Source organism: Bidens hawaiensis, unplaced genomic scaffold (assembly GCF_021521415.1).
Source record: "Bidens hawaiensis isolate Kalapana, Puna unplaced genomic scaffold, B.hawaiensis_p1.1 tig00003126_1, whole genome shotgun sequence".
Taxonomy (NCBI): Eukaryota; Viridiplantae; Streptophyta; class Magnoliopsida; order Asterales; family Asteraceae; genus Bidens; species Bidens hawaiensis.
Window position 1 is genome coordinate 343,746 of NW_027491168.1, and position 7,857 is coordinate 351,602.

Here is a 7,857-nt window from a genome sequence, read left to right on the forward strand (position 1 = left end):
TTTGAAATTAAAGAGAAGATTACACTAGTTGATCAAGGTGTAGAAAATAAGGCAGAACAACAGAATGCTGTAACAAAAGAGGATTCATCAAGTGAGTGAAGTTCTTGTAGTTGTAATAGCAAAGGATTGGAAGGTAAAAGAATAGTAAAAGAGTCAAACAGGAAGAGATCAACAGAGAGGATGCCCAGATTGTCAAAGGAGACTAGCAAATTGAAAAGGCATTATGAAAAGATGAGGGCTGAGCACAAAGTGTTTGATCTATGTGGAAACTCAAAACCTCATAAAACAAGAGTTGATGGTTCTACGAATGTTAATACTTGTCCACCAATCTATCCAGTCTTCTCCAACCATGAACTTTTTGATGTTGTGGATCCTAATAATGCACCAAGAAGAAGAACTAATCCTGGGAGAGAAGAAAGGTCTACAAGTTCTCAAATGAAGCTGAAGGAAGTAAAGTTTGTGAAGGCTAAAGAACAGCCAAAGATTGATGTTTGTAGACCCATTCAAGTGGTTTTTGACAAATGCACTTATTCTCAAAAGTTATTAGGGTTAGATGTTCCTAAACCAAGTGTGAGGTACAGAAATGATACAACATCAGAAGAACTTGGAAGTTTGGGAAAGGTGTGGTGCAAGAAGTGTGATACATATAGACATCATACAGATTCCTGCTGGAATAAAGAAGAGGAAGAGTATGTTATTCATGATAAGTTTTGTGGACAAGATTTGGGACTCTACAAGAAGAAATATGAGAAATATTCAAGAAATAAGAAAAGTGAAGAAGATTTAAAAGCTGATAGACTAAAAATTGAAAAGAGATTGAAAGCAGTTTTGAAAATGAATGAAAGATCAATTGACGTTGGCAAGGCAGGCATGAGAAATTTTGATACTTCAAAGAAGTTTGGTAAGACAGGAGTTGGGATATTAAATGGTGATGAGAATTTTTGTTGAAACAAGGTTTTGAACCAAGAGGGTTCCAGTGGAAAACCAAAGAAATCATTGTAAAGAAAGAACCAGTGTTGGAATAGTGTGAAGTCAAGGAAGAAAATAGAAGAGATGTGTTTGAATATGAATCTGATGATTCTTTTGAGATTGTTCATGAGGATCCAGCTCCAGCTAATATTAATGAAACTAATGCTGATGAATTACAAACTATTGAAGTTTGTATCTCAAGCCATATCTAATCAGTTTGTGTGTTTATGTGCAAGGACATTCCACTTAAGCAAATGATGTATGGTACATGGACAGTGGATGTTCCAGACAGATGACTTATGATAGGAGATCACTTGTGAATTATGAACAGAAATATGAAGGACCTGTTGCTTTTGCTAGTGATGAAAATGGAGGAAAGGTAGTGGGAAGAGGCACACTTACCAATGGCAAAGTGTCTTATGAGAATGTGTTGTATGTGGAGGGGTTACAATATAATCTACTAAGTATATCTCAAGTTTGTGACAAGGGATATAAAGTTGGTTTTGATGATGCACATTGCTTCATCCTGAAACTTGAATTTGTGATACCTCCAGACATGATCATGATAATGGTACCCAGGAATGGGAATCTATATGAGCTGAGAATGAAAAATGCAGTGTCAAGGGGTGGATCATGTCACATCCCAACCTAAGGCGGAAATGTCGGGGCGTGATCCGATTGCTCACAGTTCGAAGATACTATCATAATATAAAAGTGACAATATCTAATTAGTAATTTTAATTCAAATACACACACACATTGTAACGCCCGTAAATTTCGTTAATTGGCTCGATCGTTTATAAATGTTGGTCAAAAAGCCGGGGTTTCATCTTTCTAATTTAGAGCCTTGTAATACGTTTTAAAAGTCCGTTTGTCCATCCTTTTTTCCCAAAACATCTCCTCTTACGACTTAAAGTATTATACTAGTATGTAGCACCCGACATTTTCGTTTATCGGCATGCACGTTGTAGAGTTTGTATATTTTTCGGGCTTGACCCGGCATTCTCCCGGGAGCTCCTTGCAAACCTCGTAAACGTTCTCACTTAACTTTCCACCCAAGTTGCTACATACTTCAATTTGGAGGGACTTGGATGTAACTATTTTATATCATAAAACAAAAGAAAACTCTAACCCTAAACCTATTTGCAGCCGTCGGACCTGGACCCCCCCTGCTCGTTTTTCTTCTGCCCAGCCAAGTTTCAGCCGTGAAAACTTCAATTCAAGGTCGGTTTTATGATTCCCCATGTCTTTTACACCTTAATTGATCATATGAACGCGCTTATTGGTCGTTAAGATTGAGTTTTGATGATAACAGCTTGCTAACAGATTCGTATACGTTTATTGTAGGGTCTGTAACGCGATGTTAATCCACTTTTTTTGATCGATTCTTGATTCCATGATGTTCTACTTTGAGTCTAGTTTCCAGAAAGGTATAATACGTAATTTTTGGACGAGATTTGAATAGTTTTTATGATTTTATAAAATCGAGTGTCAAACCTGATGCGGGACGACGGATTCTGGTCCGTCTTCCTGACATCATAACCTTTTTTCGACAAGTCTAAATTGGTTGGTTACACTTCTGGAAGTTAATATTTTGAGTTAGGAACCAAACCCAATTGGAATCGTTTAATTTGGCTGGGTAATGAATTTTATAAAAATAAAACCATTTTGTTGCGCATCTGAAATAGCTGCACATACCTTTCTGTGTTAGAAGAATTTTTATGATTTTTTTGTCCACTAGAAAAATATAATAAAAATATTTTTATAAACTTAATATATTTATGTAACACTGGTAAAATTTAATAATTTAATTCCATGGTTTTCTTATGTAATAAAATACATCTTTGCATGCTAAAATCTGCATGTTATATTCGTATTGATCAATAAGTTCGTTTTAGGCTTAACCGGTGGCTGCCCTTTCTCTCATCTTTCGGGGCTGTTATAATTAAAGTTCGTACTCCGTCATATTCTTAGGTATGTAACTTACAATATACTAAAATTTCATGGCCAATGGAGGTGTTTAGGTCGGTCAATCGATTTTAGTTCGAAAGCTAGGGTTTATCGGGTGTAGGATTGGCAATTGTTGAGTTTGATGCGTTAAACGATCGGATGACCGACCGAATCAGTTTGTACAGCCCTAGGGGAGTTTAAGGGCTATGGGAAAATTATATTTTTGATGCACGGGGTTGTTGGGGTTAGTGCTTCGTCAATCGAGTCGGCGGTGCGTGAATTTTCGTTTAAACGTTAAAGTAAGAGTTGTAAAAAGGAACCGTCAACCCTATCAACTCGGGTGACATAATCTTGATGAATGAAAAGATTTAAAATGGAATTTGGTCCATTCGGGGCTGATTCGTTTAACAAATGGTTTTAAGGTTTATTTCGCGCGCATTCGACTCGATTTGATTATCGTTGGGCCTTAGGCCAAGTTGTTGGGCCTTGGGCCAAGTGTTGGGCCTTGGGCCAAGTTGTTGGGCCTTGGGCCAAAGTGTTGGGCCTTGGGCCAAGTTGTTGGGCCTTGGGCCAAAGTATTGGGCTTTGGGTCAAGTGGTTGGGCCTTGGGCCAAGTTGTTGGGCCTTGGGCCAAAGTGTTGGGCCTTGGGCCAAGTTGTTGGGCCTTGGGCCAAAGTGTTGGGCCTTGGGCCAAGTTGTTGGGCTTGAACGGCCCATTAGGCTAGAGTGTTCTTACAGTCTAGTTTAGTAACGCGTTGTGTATAATTTACAGGCCCTTGCTTGTGATTGTGCACTTAGGGATTTCCTAGCTCATTGCAGGTGTTCAGTTCATTCAGGTGAGTTCATGATGCCCTTTTTACTCTTTTACGTTTTGGGCTAGCATACACACCGAAATACAATTTTAAACGATTTTACTCGTTACAGTGAATTGAATATTTTTACATGGTCTTACTCGTGATGGTGCATTTTGAAAGCTATATTTGAATTATTTTATATGCCTTAGGATATTTTAGACTCGTTCATGGTCTTGTGTCCTTAAGGTTACATACATTATTGATGGTCTAGACTCGAGGATGTTAGTGGACTTGGCAGTAATTGAATATGAGTAGGCCTATTTGTGTTTGCATGCACTGATGTTACGTGTTGGGTTGTACGTGTGCTCGACCTTGATGTTATTACTTGGATGAGATGTTACGTGTTTGGGTTGTACGTGTGCTCGACCCTGATGTTATTACTTGGATGAGATGTTACCTGTTTGGGTTGTACGTGTGCTCGACCCTGATGCTATTATTTGGACGGTATTTATAGGGATATAAATATATGGATGTATATAGATGTCTAAGTATGAATACTTAGTGTTGATGATGGCCTAACTGTTTGTATCCCGTATTATATTTAAACTCTTAGATTGTTTTATAATCCCGTTTTTATATTTAAACTCTGGGAATGTTTTATAATCCCATTTTTATATTTAAACTCTTAGAATGTTTTATAATCCCGTTTTTATATGTAAACTCTTGGAATGTTTTATAATCCCGTTTTTATATTTAAACTCTGTGAATGTTTTATAATCCTATTTTTATATTTAAACTCTTAGAATGTTTTATAATCCCGTTTTTTTTTATATTTAAACTCTTGGAATGTCTTATAATCTCGTTTTTATATTTAAACTCTTGGAATGTTTTATAATCTCGTTTTGATATTTAAACTCTTGAAATGTTTTTAAACGAATTTATATAGGCTTGCTAGGAATGGTAGGCCTTGGGATGTTAAATATATATATATGTATATACATTATTGCTTGGCCTATATTTGGCGATGTTGTAGTCGTTTCGACTACTGATGTTGTGTATGCCTACTTTGTGTTTGCATGCACTGATGTTACGTGTTTGGGTTGTACGTTTGCTCGACCCTGATGTTGAGCCATGATCGGGTCAAATATATTACTTGGGGAAGACCCGGGGTGAGGAGGCCCGTATCACGTGCTTGGATGTATGAGCCGAGATTGGGTCAAATATATTACTTGGGGAAGACCCGGGGTGAGGAGGCCCGTATCTCATGCTTGGATGTATAAGCTGTGACCGAGTCAAATATATTACTCGGGTTTGACTCTTGGTGGGGAGGCTCGTGTCACATTCTTAGGTCTTACCGCGTCCGGGTCAAATATATTACTCGAGTCTTGACTCGGGGTGGGGAGGCCCGTGTACGTGTGTTCGATGATGATTGTATTACTTTATGAATTATATATAATTTATTTTATTTATACCTTCTCTATTGTGTATAACTATAGCTTTGAAATAAAGTATGAATTATTGTTTATGAAAACTTGAACTCACTCAGCTCAAGCTGATTTTGTGTGTATGTTAGATTGACTTTCAGGTTGAGGATTAGAGATTTCCGCTTGGACATGCTAGAGACTACTCGGACGGTTGAAGGCACATCTAGTCGAAGAATTAATAATGCAAACTGTTTCTTTTAATTTGTCACTATAAGCATTTAAAATTTGGTTTTGGGTCACTTTCCCGGGTTTTGGGAATTTTGATGTTATCTATTCCGCTGTTTACTACTCTGAAACGATTTTAATGAGATGAAGATTTCAAATAAAACGAATATTTTATTTACAATTGATTTTGGACACATGTACCCGTGTTTTGGGATTTTTAATACTTAAACTTTTTCGCTGTTATTTACTCTGAACTTGTTTTAAATACAAAGAATCATTTGGTTTTAAATTTTTGTGAATTTGTGGATGTGATTACCAACTGTAGGATTCCCGGGATTTGGGGTCTTACACACATTTACAAACATTACAAAACAATTCAAATGCATGATTATAAACATGATTTAACGATCGTCTTCATTATACCCTATGGTCTTGACTAAATATCCATACTTCAATTTAAGCAACCTGCATATGCGTAGAAAATGGAGTTTGTCAACAACACATGTTGAGTGAGATGATCACCAATATTGACATAACAAATAATATATATATATATATATAGATAATTGATAAATGATAAGTGATAAATTCGCAAACCAACCATGTGATAGTACATCGATCAAATCATAACAAAACATATACATAACCAAATCGCGCTAGTATGCCAATGAGTCGTTTCCAAGCGAATCAGGCATTGATTACAGTGAATAAAATTGTCGGTTTACCTTTGCCAAGAGAATCGGGCTCCGGTTACTAAGACGGCCTTATGATCATACTAATGAGAATCTCCGAATGTTGTCAAGTAAACAATTAAACATGTAGCAATTAGCAAATAGTATTCAACTGATATTCACACAATGATTATGTTTGAAATTTTGTGTATATATATAGGATAGAAAATATGATTAAGTACGCATATGTCCCCAAAATGTTTGAAAATAGTGTATAAAAAGGGGAATGATCAAACTCACCTTAGATGAATGATAAGTGATTAGTAAATGTGATTAAACGAGCTATGGAATAAGCCAGTCGTCCATTACATGTCAAACGATATATATAATTCAGAATCTAAGATTTTAGGCTATGATAATATAAATAAAAAAGAACTTGTTGCCGCTGAAAGATTTAAGCAAGCTGATACTTACTAGAATCCGAACAGCGAGTCAGAAGTCGTGTTTTGGTCAGTAGCCTTAAAATTTCGTTACGAGAATAAAAGTATTCTGGAGTGAACATTGAATCCGACCAGAAGTATGAGAAAACGGATAGGCAAAGTTATTGACTATTTTGCCCTTAAACGGGTTTGACTCTAAGTGACCTGTCAATACCCTTCAATCTCAGAAATTGATTGAGGGTTATCGACAAGTGAGTATTAATGAACGTTTGATCAGTTAACAATTTACCAGGAATATGCTTAGATTAACGGGAAATCAAGGTCAAAGATGATATAACCGGTAAAGTCAAACTACAGCTAACGAATCTTCACTTAAACAAGCAATATCGAGCAAGAAACGTTGGCTATAGGGTATGTAATTGCTGGAAATACTTGAGTTCAGTAAACTCTAGGGTTTGTAGTTATGAGGTGTTTATATAGGGGTTAAATCAACTTGTTGGACAAGAAACGGGTCGATTTTGGTAACCGAATCATACAATTGAGGATGAAATCGGGTCTTGAATCCATCGATATCTTGATATAATTACAGAGTATGAATCTAGACATCATTCCCTAGTAGATACAATAACTTGTTGCTCAATTTTCTTGATTTAGGGTTGATTAGGGAAAGATTTAGCATTAAACGAAGATCTAATACGAAAATTGCTGATCTGGTTGCATCTTCGCGCGTCGCTAAGATGCAACTTCATCAGACTTTCAACTTTTGACAGTTTTAGTCACTGAAGTTCCAAAAACTCATTTTTAAACTATTTTAAGCGATGTTAGGATTTTCTAACGACTATTTACCACAAAATGAAAGTTAAGGAATTATAAAATAAAATAAAAATAATTATTCCAATAATAATTGCATAACTTTATTAACGAAAAAGATCCAAAAAATGTTCGTAACCCAATAAACAAATACAAATATGAGTACAGAAAACCCGAAATGTTACAGATCATGCTTTGTGTCAAAATCAACTGAGAATGAAACAAGGTTGTGGCATAGGAAGATGTGTCATGTTAATCTAAAGAACATGAACAAGTTGGTGAAAGGAGAGCATGTTATTGGTCTTCCAACTAAGGATTTCAAGCTAAATGACAAATGTTCATCATGCATCAAAGGGAAACTGCACAAATCATCTCACAAGATTAAACTGGTGAAATCTATTGAAGAAGTGCTGGAATTACTTCACATGGATCTTTTTGGTCCTTTGAGTGTGCCCAGCATTGGGAAGAAGAAGTTCTGTCTTGTAATTACAGATGATTACTCAAGATTTACATGAGTGTTTTTCTTGGCAACTAAAGATGAAACTGCAGAGTTGACCAAGGGATATGTGGCTAG